A 15,318-nucleotide genomic window follows, 5' to 3' on the forward strand; every position below is an offset into this window, starting at 1 on the left:
ACAGTGGCAGCTGGTGATTCCCTCATCCCAATTATGAATATTCCTTGAGAGGTTCTTCAGTGGGTGCAGAACACACTGGGCCACCCTGAGGGGGTAGCAGGTGCTATATAAATGTGCCTCTCTTTCCTGCCCTTGGTTCATTGATTCTGAAGACAGAATCTAGCTTGTGCTTCAAGCTCTGACGATGTTGCAAGGGTTAAACATCTGGTGCACCAACCTCTCTTGGAGGATCACCTCAGGCTCTTAGTGTAAACCTGCTGCCCTTCAGTAACGCTCTCCCCGAGACAACCACCCACATGAAGCTGCAGGAGCCAGATGACTGACCACGGACACTCAGGGTCTTGTAATCCCACTTGGTGGTTTCACCAAGTTTTTGGAGCTAGCCCCCTTAATCCTTCCCTATGGCTCAGTGTCAATTCCTTTAATCGATGCTCGAACCACAGGCCAAAGTGTAATGCGTGAACTGTAATCACAGGGCCAACGTGTAATAGAGGGACTGTAATCATAGGGTGAACATGTAATGCATGGGCTGTAATTTCAGGGCCAATGTGTAATGCATGGATTGTAGTCAAAGGCCAGTATGTAATACATGGATTGCAATCACAAGGCCAGTGTGTAATGCACAGATTGTATTCACAGGGTGAATGTATGTCGCAAAGCTTGTAATCACAAGTCCAGTGTATAATGCATGGACTGTAATAACTAGACCAGTGTGTAATGCACGGACTGTAATCACAGGGCCAGTGTGTCATACATGGGCTGTAATGCATGGACTGTAATCACTGGGTAAGTGTGTCATACATGGACTGTAAGCACTGGGTCAATGTGTCATACATGGGCTGTAATCACAGGGCCAGTGTGTAATGCACAGACTGTAATCACAGGGCCAGTGTGTAATGCACAGACTGTAATCACAGGGTGAATGTGTAATACACAGGCCCTGATCATTTTTTATTTCTGCCATAAACTTGAATCCTGACGTTTTTTATTTTCAAAGATTACTGCGCCACTCCCTACAATGTTATTTTTCCCAAGGAATGCTATTTACTCCTTACAAAAATCGCCATGGCAACCGCTGACATAACGCAGGGCTGCCATGGAAATGAATAGGGGATAAATTTAATGTTTGAAACTGATACAGTTTGAAGGAGGCAGCAGACAGGGTCTGGCCTCACTCGACACCGATCCACAGGTCTGAGATTCAACCAAGTGAAGGCTTCTTCACTGCAGATGATCTGATTGAGTTTCAAACGGGCTCGGAAAGCATTGCAGAGAAAGTAAGTTGTTACATCTGTCCACAGTCACACTTGACTCAGTCAGCAGTTCAGACTAAATGGAAAAACCTTACAATGAACTGTTTACAATCGTTCTACAATCTATATTAGTGACTAAGATAAAGCACCCGATTGTACTGTGTCCAACGCTGCTGACAATACAAAGCTGGCTGAGAATGTGCTCTGAGTCACAGTGATCACAAAGTGATATAGACAGGAAAAGTCTAAATAAAAAAGCTGCAGCTGCTGGAAGGCCAAAATTGAAAAAAAGAACTGCTAGAAATACTCATCTATTGTTAACAGAGTTTACGGATAGATCATCTGCAGTTAAGAGTCTTGACCAGCCTCTTTCAACTATCATCATTCAGTGTCACCTGCTCTCCACCCTACCACAGATCTTACAGAAGTGGACAAAATCATGAGGGGGGCATAGATAGCGTGAATCCATTAAGCCAGAAAGAGTGCAAAGGGGGATTTACGAGGATGTTGCCTGGACTCGAGAGACTGAGTTATGGAGAGATGTTGAGTAGGTTAGGGCTTTATTCATTGGAGCGTAGGAGAAGGAGGGGTGAACTTATAGAGGGGTGTAAAATCATGAGGCGCATAGATAGGGCGAATGTGCACATATTTTATCCCAGGGTTGGGGAATCAAGAACTAAGATAAGATATCTTTATTAGTCACATGTACGTCGAAACACACAGTGAAATGCATCTTTTGCATAGAGTGTTCTGGGGGCAGCCCGCAAGTGTCGCCATGCTTCCGGCGCCAACATAGCATGCCCACAACTTCCTAACCCGTACGTCTTTAGAATGTGGGAGGAAACCGAATCACCCGGAGGAAACCCACGCAGACACGGGGAGAATGTACAGACAGCAGCCGGAATTGAACCCAGGTTGCTGGCGCTGTAATAGCATTACGCCAACCGCTACATTATGTCTTTATGTCTTGCACTGTACTGCTGCCACAAAACAACAGGTTTCATAACCTATGTCAGTGATGATGAACCTGATTCTGATCTACCATGTCACCTCTCAGTCTCTGGTGCTCCGGGGAAGTGGTGGGAGCAGATACAATTGCAACATTTCAAAGGCATTTGGACAGCTACTTGGATGGGAAGGATACGAGCCTCATGTGGGCAAATTGGATGAGTATAGAAAGGCATCAAGGTCGGCATGAATGAGTTCGGACAAGTTCTGTGCTGTACAACTCTATAACTCCATGAATCTAGACCCACATTTTAAAGCAGCATAGTGTTGGTCACAGAATGACATCATAAGTCAGATAAGTACGAGGTTTTGCATTTTGGAAAGTCAAATCACGTAAGACTTCCACAGTGAACGGTGGGCATTAGGGAGTGTTGTAGAACAAGGGGACCTTGGAATACAAGTACATGTTTCCCTGAAAGTGGAGTCACAGGTAGTCAGGGTGGTGAAGAAGGCTTTTGGCACCCTGGCCTTCATCAGTCAGGGCACTGAGTATAAAAGTGGGGAGGTCTTGGTGCGGTTGTACAGGACGTTGGTGAGGCCGCACTTGGAATATTGTGTTCAGTTTTGGTCACCCTGCTATGGGAAAGATGTTATTCAACTGGAAAGAGTGCAGAAAAGATTTACAAGGATGTTGCCGGGACTTGAGGAACTGAGTTATAGGGAGAGGTTGGATTTTACTCCTTGGAGCATAGGAGACTGAGAGGTGATCTTATAGAGGCATATAAAATCATGAGGGGCAGAGATTGGATGAATGTTTTTCCCAGGGTTGGGGAATCAAGAACTAGAGGGCATAGGTTTAAGGTGAGAGGGGAAAGAATTAATAGGAACTTGAGGGGCAACTTTTTTACACAAAGGGTATTATGTATGTGGAACGAGCTGCCAGAGGAAGTGGTTGAGGCAGGTAGAACAACAACTTTTAAAAGACAGCTGGACAGGTACATGGACAGGAAAGGTTTAGAAGGTTATGGGCCAAACGCTGGCAAATGGGACTAACTTGGTTGGGGCATCTTGGTTGGCATGAACCAGTTGGGCTGAAAGGCCTGTTTCCATGCTGTATGACTCTATGAACTCTATGACTGTAACTCACATCCCAACCAATGAAGCCCATTTGATGTGTAGGCACGACGGAAAAGTATACAACCTGGGTGCCAAATTGGATTGCTCCCCAAGCAGCAATGTGATAATTGACTAGTTAGTTAACTAGTTAATGGTTGACAGGTAGATATTGGCCTAAAAACTGTGGGAATCTCCCTGGTCTTCTTCAAAATGTGGGATCTCAGTACCTGAGAGAGAGAACCAGGACTCAGCCTATTATCTGAACAGCAGCACCATTGACAGTGCAAAGCTCCCTCAGTATTGCAAAGAGAGGATCAACTATCACTTTGGGTATTCAGGTCTCCGAAGCGAGTCTTGAACTGGGAACCTCCTAATTCAGAACAAGTGTGCTAACATTGAGCTACGGCATTCTTGCTCATGTCATAGGGCCTTAACCCGCAGGGGACCCATTAGTTGGCAGCCAGTCACCCTCCAATCTTCATACTCTTAAGCTCATCCAGAATTCAGCTGCCTGAGCCCAAACTCATACTGCATGCTCTTCATCCGAACTTTAAAGTTCTCAATTTCCCCTGCAATCTTGACCCTCTCGCTGTCAACCCCTCTGGCCCCAAAGCCCTCTGAGATCTCCACACTGGTTTTGGTTACTTGCTGATCCCAGATTTAATTGATCCACCAATGGTGGATGTGCCTGCAGCTGCAGAAATCCCAGCCTCTGGAATTCCCTCCCTAAACCTCTCCATCTAGCTATCTCCCTCTTTGACTCAACTTCTGTCCGAACATCTCATGATACGGTTGTGTGTCAGAACTTGTTTGATACTTCCAGTTAAGCACCTTGAGACAGTTCAATACGTTAAAGGCACCACATCATTGAGTCATACATACCTAAGGCACACAAACAATTTGATCCCCAACTGGCTCCCAGTGGAGCAATGTATTCAGTTACCTGTAAAATATTTTCCCCCAAGTAGTTATTCAATTCCCTGATTCACTCTATTCCCACCAGTCTTGTATCTAAATGAAAGAAATAAATTCCAAATTATATACAGGGGCTTTCCAGGATACAGAAGACCTGACTTCTGGCAATCTGACTTTGTGCAAATTCTCCCACAATTTCAAAGAATTTTTCAAGATGGTAATAACAATAATAATGATACAGACTCTCACACCCACACACACACCCACACACCCACACGCACACACCCACACCCACACACACACACACAGACACACACACACACACACACGCACGCACACACACACACACTCTCACACACACACACAGACACACACACTCACAGACACACACTCACACACACACAGACACACAGACACACACGCACACAGACACACACACAGACACACACACACACTCTCACACACACTCTCACACACACACACACACAGACACACACTCACACACACAGACACACACACACTCTCACACACACACACAGACACACACGCTCACAGACACACACTCACACACACACACACACACACAGACACACACACTCACACACACACAGACACATACACACACCTTCACACACACACAGACACACACACTCACAGACACACACTCACACACACAGAGACACACACACACACTCACACACACACAGACACACAAACACACACACAAACAGACACACACAGACACACATTTATATTGCTAATCATCAAGGGGAGTGAATATGACAGGGGTGGTGGGCGAGGAGTCTCACAACACAGGTGAATCACTCAGAAGAGCCTTTTACTACTTCCCTTTATTAACCAGTGATGAGGAACAGGAACACAGAAGTGCTGACTGCGTCCTGAGTCACACATCACCGCAGCTCAGGGGGAGGCCATTTACAGAAAGACGAATCTAGTCAGCCCCCATTCCCTGCAGTTGTTTGCTCCTTTGAACACCTCTCCATTTCCCTTTGGGGATTGGCATGGAATCTGCTTCCACCCAATTGCACAGGGTGTTCCACTGAGATGCTTCCCACTACCCTGGTGTATTTATACCTGTGCTCTCTGGATATTGACCCTTCAGGCAGTAGAAACTTGATTTACTTGATCTGAGGCCAGTCCCGAGTTGAGACATTTCTATCAAATCTCCCCTTAGCCATGCCTGCTCTGAAGGGAACAGCCCCTCCTTCCGCACGCTCTTGAATGTCTGATCCCTCGAAGCTGCAACCATTTTGGCCCTTGCACTTTACGTCCACCTGCACTGTGCTTTCTCTGTAACTGTAGCAATATATTCTGCATTGTTTTCCCTTCTGTAACCTCGATGTACTTATGTTTGGAATGATCTATCTGGATAGCACGCAGAACAAAGCTTTTCACTGTGTCTTGGTACAATGCATAAATATCATAAATACCAATAAATGATATTTATTGATCACAATCAATAAAGCAATTAATGATCTTGTGAATTTCTCTGGCAACCTCTCCAAAGCCTCTTCAAGCCTGTTCACACATTCATTAAGATCAAGACTGATCTGCTGTCTATCTCCAAGCACCACCGTCTCACTCAGATGAAAGCTCGGGTTAACAAAAATCTATCAATCACAGATTCAAAATTGACAAATAATCCAATGTCAATAGCCAGTTATGGAAGGGAGATGCACGTTTCTACCGTACTGTGCAATTGGATTAAAGCCCTTGAAGCCCCATCTCTAATGTTAGCCTCTGCCTCCTTGTCAAAGATTCCCCATTCAGGGGGAGTAGCCTCTCTCTGCCCATGCTATTGGGTTCTATTGGTCCATCACGGAAACCAGCCTCCCCGCCATGGACTCCGTCTACACTTCCTGCTGCCTCGGGAAAACAGCCAGCATAATCAAAGACCCCACCCACCCCAGACATCCCTCTTCTCCCCCCTCCCATCAGGCAGAAGATACAAAAGCTTGAGAACACGTACCACCAGGCTCAAGGGCAGCTTCTAGCCTGCTGTTATCAGATTCTTGAACAGACCTCTTATATGCTAAGGATGAGCTCTCGATCTCACAACCTACCTCGTCGTGGCCCTTGCACCTCAGGCAAGTGGGAGGCTTGTAAGATTGTGATATCCAAAGTCCAGGAGCAGCATGCTCCTGTTAGGGTGAAGAGTAAACCTGGCAAGTTTAAGGAAGCTTGGCTGATGAGAGATGTCAAGAAAAAGAAGGAAGCCTACATTGGGTTTAGGAGGTCGGGGACGAGTGAATCCCTTGATGACTATAAAAAGATTAAGATTAGTCTTAAGGGGGAAATCAGGAGGGCAAAGAGAGGGTTTGAGATGGATCTGGCAGGTAAGGTTAAGGAAAATCCTAAGAGGCTCTCTAGCTATATAAAGAGTAAGAGGATGGCCAGGGAGAGAGAGTAGGTCCCCTTAGAAATCAGCAGGGCCGCCTGTGTCTTGAGCCACAGGAGTTGGGTGGGATTTTTAACGAATATTTCTCCTCGGTGTTTACTGAGGAGAAACTCATGGTTTCTCAAGAGATAAGGGAAACTCATGGGGATGTTTTGGAGAACATTCATATTACCAGGGAGGAGGTATTTGCAGCCTTATGGTGCATTAAGGTGAATAAATCCTCAGGGCCTGACCAAGTGCATCCTCGGACTTTGTGGGAGGCTAGAGGAGAAATTGCGGAGGTCCTTGTGGAGATACTTGCTTCATCATTAGCCACTGGTGAAGTTCCCGAAGAATGGAAGGTGGCTAATGTTGTTCCGTTGTTTAAAAAAAGTAGCAAGGACAAACCAGGGAACTACAGGCCAGTCAGCCTGACATCAGTAATTGAGAAGTTACTGGAGGGAATTCTGAGGGACAAGATCTACCAGTATTTGGATAGACAGAGTCTGATTAGGAAGAGTCAACATGGCTTTGTGCATGGAAAGTCATGCTTGACAAAACTTCCAGTGTCTTTTGAAGAGGTAACTGTAATGGTAGATGAGGGTAGGGGAGTGGATGTTGTTTATTTGGACTTTAGCAAGACCTTCGACAAAATCCCACATGGTAGGCTGTTCTGGAAGGTTAGGTCCCATGGAATGCAGGGAGAGCTAGTTAGGTGGATTCAAAATTGGCTCAGAGGTAGGAAGCAGAGGGTGGTGGTTGAAGGTTGTTTCTCAGAATGGAGGCCAGTACCTAGTGGTGTGCTGCAGGGCTCGGTGTTGGGACCCTTGTTATTCGTTATTTATATAAATGATTTGGATGCGAATGCACAAGGATTGATTAGTAAGTTTGCGGATGATACAAAATTAGGAGGTGTTGTTGATAGTGAAGAAGGTTATCGTAGATTACAGGGGGGTCTTGATCAGTTAGGGAAGTGGGCCGAGGAGTGGCAAGTGGATTTCAATACAGGTAAGCGTGAGGTGATTCATTTTGGAAAGTCAAACCAGCGTAGGGCACGAGGGAGTGTAATGGAACAGAGGGACCTAGGAGCACAAGTGCACAGTTCATTGAAAGCGGCATCACAGGTAGACAGGGTGGTGAGAAAAGCATTTAGTACATTGGCTTTTATCAGTCAGGGCAATGAGTATAGGAGTTGGGACATTATGTTGCAGTTGTATAAGTTGTCGGTGAGGCTGCACTTGGAGCACTGTGTATGGGTTTGGTCACCTTGTTATAGGAAAGACATGGTTAAACTAGAAAGAGTGCAGAAAAGATATACGAGGATGTTGCCAGGACTAGAGGGCCTGAGTTATAGGGAGAGGTTGGCCAGGCTGGGTCTTTATTCCTTAGAGCATAGGAGAATGAGGGGTGATCTTATAGAAGTTTATAAAATCCTGAGGGGCATAGATAAAGTGGATGCTAACAGTCTCTTCCTCAGAGTAAGTGAGTCCAAAACTAGGCAGCATAGATTTAGGTTGAGAGGGGAAAGATTTAAAAGGGACCTGAGGGGCAACTTTTTCACACAGAGGGTGGTGAGTATATGGAACGAGCTGCCAGAGGAAGTGGGTGAGGCAGGTACAACAGTATCATTTAAGAAGCAGTTGGATAGGTACATGGAGGGACGGGGCTTCGAGGGATATAGGCCGAACGCAGGAAATTGGGACTAGCTGGGTGGACACCGTGGTCGGCATGGACTGGTTGGGCCGAAGGGCCTGTATCCGTGCCGTATTTCTCTATGACTCTGTGACTCTGCGCAGTCAATCGTCAATCCAGGCCAATAAATTGTCTTCAGTCCTGTGAGCTTCAAGTTTTGTTAATAACTTCCTATTGGAGTGAGTTGTAAAAAGGCATTTGATAAAGTCCTTTTATCAAATGAGGGACTTTATCAAATGATTTTCTACAACTCACTCCTATAGGAAGTTCCTGTCCGCTACTTTATCCTTCGTTAAACTAGACTTATTTTCCACAAGCACAAATTCCCATCTACAAATCCTTGCCAATCCCTCTCTGATCAATGGAATGATTTTAAGATGTTCAGAGTCTCTGCCCTGAATGATATACTCAGTGATATCATGTCGAGAGATATTGCTAACTGGTGTATGGTACACTGGTTCAAGAAAGGACTGGTCATCGATTTCGGGAAGCGGGCAGTGCACACACTCCTGTTTACCTCAATGGTGCTAAGATGGAGATGGCTGAGAGCTTCAAGTTCCTAGTTGTAAACATCACCAATAGCCTCTCCTGGTCCAATCAAGCAGACGCCATGGCCAGTGCCTCTACTTTCTAAGGAGGCTAAAGAAATTCAGCAAGTCCCCATTAAGCCTCACCAATCTTTATAGATGCACCATGGAAAGCATCCTATCCGGATGCATCACGGCTTGGTCTGGCAACTGCTCTGCCCGTGACCGCAAGAAACTGCAGAGACTTGTGGACACAGCCCAGCACCTCACGGAAACCAGCCTCACTTCCATGGACTTCTGTCTACACTTCTTGCTGAGTCAGGAAAGCAGCCAACATAATCAAGGACCCCTCCCACCCCAGATATTCTCTCTTCCCCCCTCCCATCAGGTAGGAGATACAAAAGCCTGAAAGCACATACCACCAGGCTCAAGGACAGCTTCTATCCTGCTGTTATAAGACTATTGAACGGACCTCTTGCAGAATAAAGATGGACTCTTATCCTCACAGTCCACCTCGTCATGGCCCTTGCACCTTATTGCCTGCCTGCACTGCACTTTCTCTGTAACTGTAACACTATATTTTGCATTCTGTTATCATTTTTCCCTTGTACTACCTCAATGCACTGATGTGATGAAATGATCTGTATGGATGGCATGCAAAACAAAGTCTTTCACTCTAGCTAGGTACATGTGACAATAATAAAGCAATTACCAGTTACAGTATTATTGAAGAATCTGAATGGCTTCAGAGATGTTACCAGAGCTCTGGGCCCTGTTGTAACCTCCAGCCCAGATGCAAGTCCAAGCTTCAAACTCGGCAGCCATTCTGACATATCAGTGGCTCAGTGTTGTATCCCACTTACTCCCTTCTCCAACCCCTCCTGCACCAAGACTTTTAGAACAGTTCGAACCCTAAGCAGGACATATTGGTCTTGAAGGATGAACAGCATAATAATCCCTGGAGTCTAAGGGTTAAATTAGGAGAAGAGTTTCAACAAACTAAGGCTTTATTCTCCAGAAGTTAAAAGGGTATGATACGATCAAGACCCGAACGAGGACATTCATCCCATCAACTTTTGAAAGAGTTATTCCATTAATTCCATTTCCCTGCACTTGTTTTTACCCTGTACTACCTCAATGCACCCTCAATGCACGCTGTTCTACCTCAATGCACGCTGTTCTACCTCAATGCACTCTGTTCTACCTCAATGCACTCTGTACTACCTCAATGCACTCTGTACTATCTCAATGCACTCTGCACTACCTCAATGCACTCTGTTCTACCTCAATGCACTCTGTTCTACCTCAATGCACGCTGTTCTACCTCAATGCACTCTGTACTACCTCAATGCACGCTGTTCTACCTCAATGCACTCTGTACTACCTCAATGCACTGTGTACTATCTCAATGCACTCTGTACTACCTCAATGCACTCTGTACTATCTCAATGCACTATGTAATGAATTGATCTGTGTGAATAGTATGTAAGATAAGTTTTTCACTGTACCTCGGTACAAGTGAAAATAATAAACCAGTACCAATACCAAATTATAAAGCAGGGCTGTGGGGAAAGAGCAAGGGAGGGGAACCTTTTGGACCCTCCTCTCACAGAACTAGCACAGGCACAATGGGCCAAGCGTCCTCTCCCAGTTGATTTAATGAAGAAAGACAGCGATACCTGTAACCGTTTAAATCTCAAGTTATAATCAGGACTCCAGACTCCTATCACCTACAAACATCATATGCAAATAATCGGGAACCTGGTAATGTTCGGATTTCACATCTGATTCATTTCCTTTGTGTGGTATGTATCACTTCCCCACACTTCAGCAATGCGGCATTTCTTTTTTCAGAAAATAAACCTTAAGGGACTTTTGTTCAATTCTTTCCAGCAACAAATTGTGAAACCAACAAAAGTTACAGCTCATTTCTCTTAGCCTTTGACTTCTATCGCCCACAACTAGTGCTCCCCCGCCACCCCCAAGGATTGGCACACTAGCTGGTTTCAGAGCTCTGGAGTTTGTTATATGGTTTTTGTATCAGGCATTTTATTCCAGCCTTACTGGGAAGTGGAACTAATACAGGCAATGGGATTAGCGTGGATAGGCATTCTGTTGGCACAGATGCAATGGGCTGAAGAGCCTGTTTCTATGCTGTACAACTCTGTGATTCTAAGGCTTTATGGTTACTTAAATCAAATGCCATATCAAATATCATTAAGCTCAAAAGGGTGTAGAAAATATTCACAAGCATGTTGCTGGGACTGGACGGCTTGAACTATAAGGAGAGGCTGGATAGACTGGGGCTGTCTTGTCTGGAGCGTAGGAGGCTGAGGGGTGACCTTGTGGAGGTTATAAAATCATGAGGGTGGACGGTCGCTGTCTTTTTCCCAGGGTAGGGGAGTCTAAAGCCGGAGGGTTTAAGGTAAGAGGGTAAAGATTACAGGGGACCTGAGGGGCAACTTTTTCACACAGAGGGCAGTGGGTAAGTGGAAGGAGCTGCCAGAGGAAGTGGTAAAGGCGGGTATAATTACAAGATTTAAAAGACATTTAGACAGGTACACGGACAAGAAAAGTTTAGAGGAATATGGGCCAAACACAGGCAAACGGGGATTGGCTCAGCTAAACGACTTGGTCAGCAGGGATGAGTTGGGCCGAAGGGCCTGCTTCCATGCTGATTGACTCCAAAAAAAGAGAGGGAATGCTTTGGACAACTTAGTCCAGTAAAAGGCAGAAGAAGATTGAGAGAGAGCAAAAAAGAGAATCAAAAATAATAACAGTATCCCCTCCAAGCTTGCTCAGCTGACAGCCTTTTATAAGAATGCAAGAAGTAAAAGAGAGGCCATTCAGACCCTTGTGCCTGCTCTGTTATTTGATAAGTTTACAGTTAATTTTCTGCCTTAGTGCCACTTTCCTGCACTGTCCCCATCCCCTAACCATCCAAGATCTATCGATGTCAGTCTCGACTCTGCCCCCACAACCCTCTTGGGTAGAGAGCTCCAAACACGCACCACCTTCCTGTTGAAGAAATTTGTTCTCAGCTCAGCCCTGAATGGCTGACCCCCCTTACTGTGAGGCTGAGACCCCCAGGGTCCAATACGTCAGCCAGATGCAACATAATCTGCATGAATTATGCCATAATTCACATAAATTAAATGTGTAAATTATGTGTAATTTATGTTAAGTTTATGTTAACATATTTGACCTCATCTTGTAAGGAACTGTGCTGCTGCTGCAAAAAGCTAATTTTCATGGAATTTTTCTATGTATGTCTTTGACAAAAATAAACATGAACTTGAAACCTGAACTTGACACAACTCCTGCTCCTACCCAGTCAATTCCTTTAAGAATTTTACATGCTTCAATGGAATCACTTCCCATTCTTGTAAACTCTGGAGAGAATGGGCCCATGCCTTTCTCCTTTGGCTTATCAATCCATTTTCCGTTAAGTTTCCTCTACAAAAGGGTTCTGCTTCTCCGATTGTTTGAGGTCAGAGTTTCAATATCCTGACAAACAACTTTGCTACACCTAAATTGGCTGCAGTCTCTCCTTCCCTGGTTTTCTCCCTCCCCAAACGTACCAATCCCAGTTTTCATTGAGACCTTACCCTTTGCCCATTTTCTGTGTGCTGAATTAGCTTGGCCAACCTCTCCTTAGTCTCAACTAAGGATCTGCAAATTCAATGCTAACCATGAAACTACTTGACCCATCTCATTCCTTTGGCTTTCAGTGGAGGAGATCTGCCTCCTTCTCCAACCTAGTGGACACATGACTCCTGACCCATCAATGTGGTTGACTCTCAGCTGCCCTCTGAAATGACCCAGTGAGCCATCACGTTCAGGGGCAACTTGGCAGAAGGCATTAAATGCTGGCCTTGCCAATGTCATCCATGAATTAATGGGAAACCATTGATTCAAAACCAAAAACCCATAGATGCTGGAAAGCAGACACAAAACCAGAAAGGTTGGAAACACTTCGCAGGTTAGGCAGCGTCTGATGGAAGATTTTTTCACCTGGAATGTTAAGCTTATTTTTCCTTCCACAGATACCTACCACCTGATCTGCTGAGCACTTCCAAACATTCTGCTTTATATTATAGGTTTAACCACACCATTGTATGCCACCTGAATTTCATTAGGTCAAGTAGTACTGAAAGTCAGTAAATGCATAACATGGGAAATGTACTATGGAGATGTGGTCGATGTTCAGGTATCTCTTGCAGGACGTTAGGGATAAATTTGTTTCGGTGAGGCAGAGAAAGAATGGCAGGGTGAAGGAACCATGGGTGACGAGAGAGGTGGAACAACTAGTTAGGAAGAAGAAGGCAGCGTACATAAGGTGTAAGCAGCAAGGATCAGATAGGGCTCGTGAGGAATATAGAGTAGCAAGGAAGGAATTTAAGAAGGGGCTGAGGAGAGCAAGAAGGGGACATGAAGAGACTTTGGCGAGCAGGGTTAAGGAGAATCCCAAGGCTCTTTTCTCGTATGTGAAGAGCAGAAAGATGACGAGAGTAAAGGTAGGAAGATGTGCCTGGAAGCTGTGGAAGTGGGTGAGGTTCTCAATGAATACTTCTCTTCAGTATTCACCAAGGAGAGGGGTCTTGATGACACTGAGGACAGTTTTGGTAAGGGTAATATTCTAGAGTATGTAGATATCAGTACAGAGGATGTGTTGGAGATGTTAGAAAATATTAGGACAGATAAGTCCCCGGGCCCTGAAGGAATATTCCCCAGGCTGCTTCGTGAGGCGAGGGAGGAGATTGCTGAATCATTGGCTAGGATCTTTGAGTCCTCGTGGTCCACGGGAATGGTACCAGAGGATTGGAGGGTAGCAAATGTTGTCCCCTTATTCGAAAATGGTAGTAGGGATAGTCCAGGGAATTACAGATCAGTGAGCCTTATGTCTGTGGTGGGCAAGCTGTTAGAAAGGATTCTAAGAGATAGGATCTATCAGCATTTAGAGAATCATGGACTAATTAGGGACAGCCAGCACGGCTTTGTGAAGGGAAGATCTTGCCTCACAAGCCTGATAGGGTTCTCTGAGGAGGTGACCAGGAATATTGATGAGGGTAGTGCAGTGGATGTGGTCTACATGGATTTTAGTAAGGTGTTTGACAAGGATCCACATGGTAAGCTTCTTCAGAAGGTCAGAGGGCAATGGATCCAGGGAGGCTTGGCTGTGTGGATTCAGAATTGACTTGCCTGTAGAAAGCAGAGGGTTGTGGTGGAGGGAGTGCATTCAGATTGGAGGGCTGTGACTAGTGGTGTCCCACAGGGATTGGTTCTGGGACCTCTACTTTTCATGATATTTATTAATGACTTGAATGAGGGGGTGGAAGGGTGTAGTGTAAAAGGTCATGGCTGTCATGTGACCATGACAACACTGACCCCTCTGGCTGGGATGACACCATTGAGCACATGGCTGAAAGCAACACCACTGTCAATCAAGGTTTGGCTCCACCCCACTAGGTAAACACCTTTGTCCTTGCTGGACCACTCGGATTGGTCTGTGCGAGCACTTTTGTTCCTGGGCACACCTACCACTGGCCCGTTTAAACACCTTTGTCCTTGTTGGACCACCCAGCCCCCCAGCAGTATAAAAGTGCTGCATGTGTGGTTTTCTACTGCTCTCTCTGTCTCCGAGGATGTTGAGGTGAGCTGTGCACTACTTGAGGGCAGTTAGTTAAGGACTCCTGAGACCAAAGAGCCAATATTTGTCCAGAATGTCAGGGTGTTCAAACATTGTATTGTTTATTCCCTGATCATTTGTAACCAGTTATTGTATATGTGTGTGTGTGCACACACGCACCTCACCCCGTTGCGATTCCCTCCACATTTGCGATCTCCTGCTTGAGAGTGCACGAGTGTGCATTTGTTCTTTTCCATTCTGTTCCTGCGTCTGTCTTTGGAAATAAAAATTCTCCTTTTTGAAGTACAAAGACTGTGTCCAGATCTCTATCTTTAAGATCCAAAAGAACCTTTCTCACAATGAAGGGTGAATTAGTAAGTTTGCAGATGACACAAAGGTCAGTAGTGTTGTGGATAGCGTGGAGGGCTGTTGAAGCTTACAGAGGGATATTGATAGGATGCAGAGCTGGGCTGACAAGTGGCAGATGGAGTTCAATCCGGAGAAGTGTGAGGTGGTACACTTTGGAAGGACAAACTCCAAAGCGGAGTACAAGGTTAATGGCAAGATTCTGGGGAGTGTGGAGGAGCAGAGGGATCTGGGGGTTCATATCCACAGATCCCTGAAAGTTGCCTCACAGGTGGATAGGGTAGTTAAGTTTATGGGATGTTAGCTTTCATAAATTGTAGGACTGAGTTTAAGAGCCATGAGGTAATGATGCAGCTCTACAAAACTCTGGTTAGGCCACACTTGGTGTCCAATTCTGGTCACCTCATTATAGGAAGGATGTGGAAGCATTGGAAAGGGTGCAGAGGAGATTTACCAGGATGCTGCCTGGATTAG

This window comes from Pristis pectinata, chromosome 16 (genome assembly GCF_009764475.1).
Source record: "Pristis pectinata isolate sPriPec2 chromosome 16, sPriPec2.1.pri, whole genome shotgun sequence".
In the NCBI taxonomy this organism is placed as follows: Eukaryota; Metazoa; Chordata; class Chondrichthyes; order Rhinopristiformes; family Pristidae; genus Pristis; species Pristis pectinata.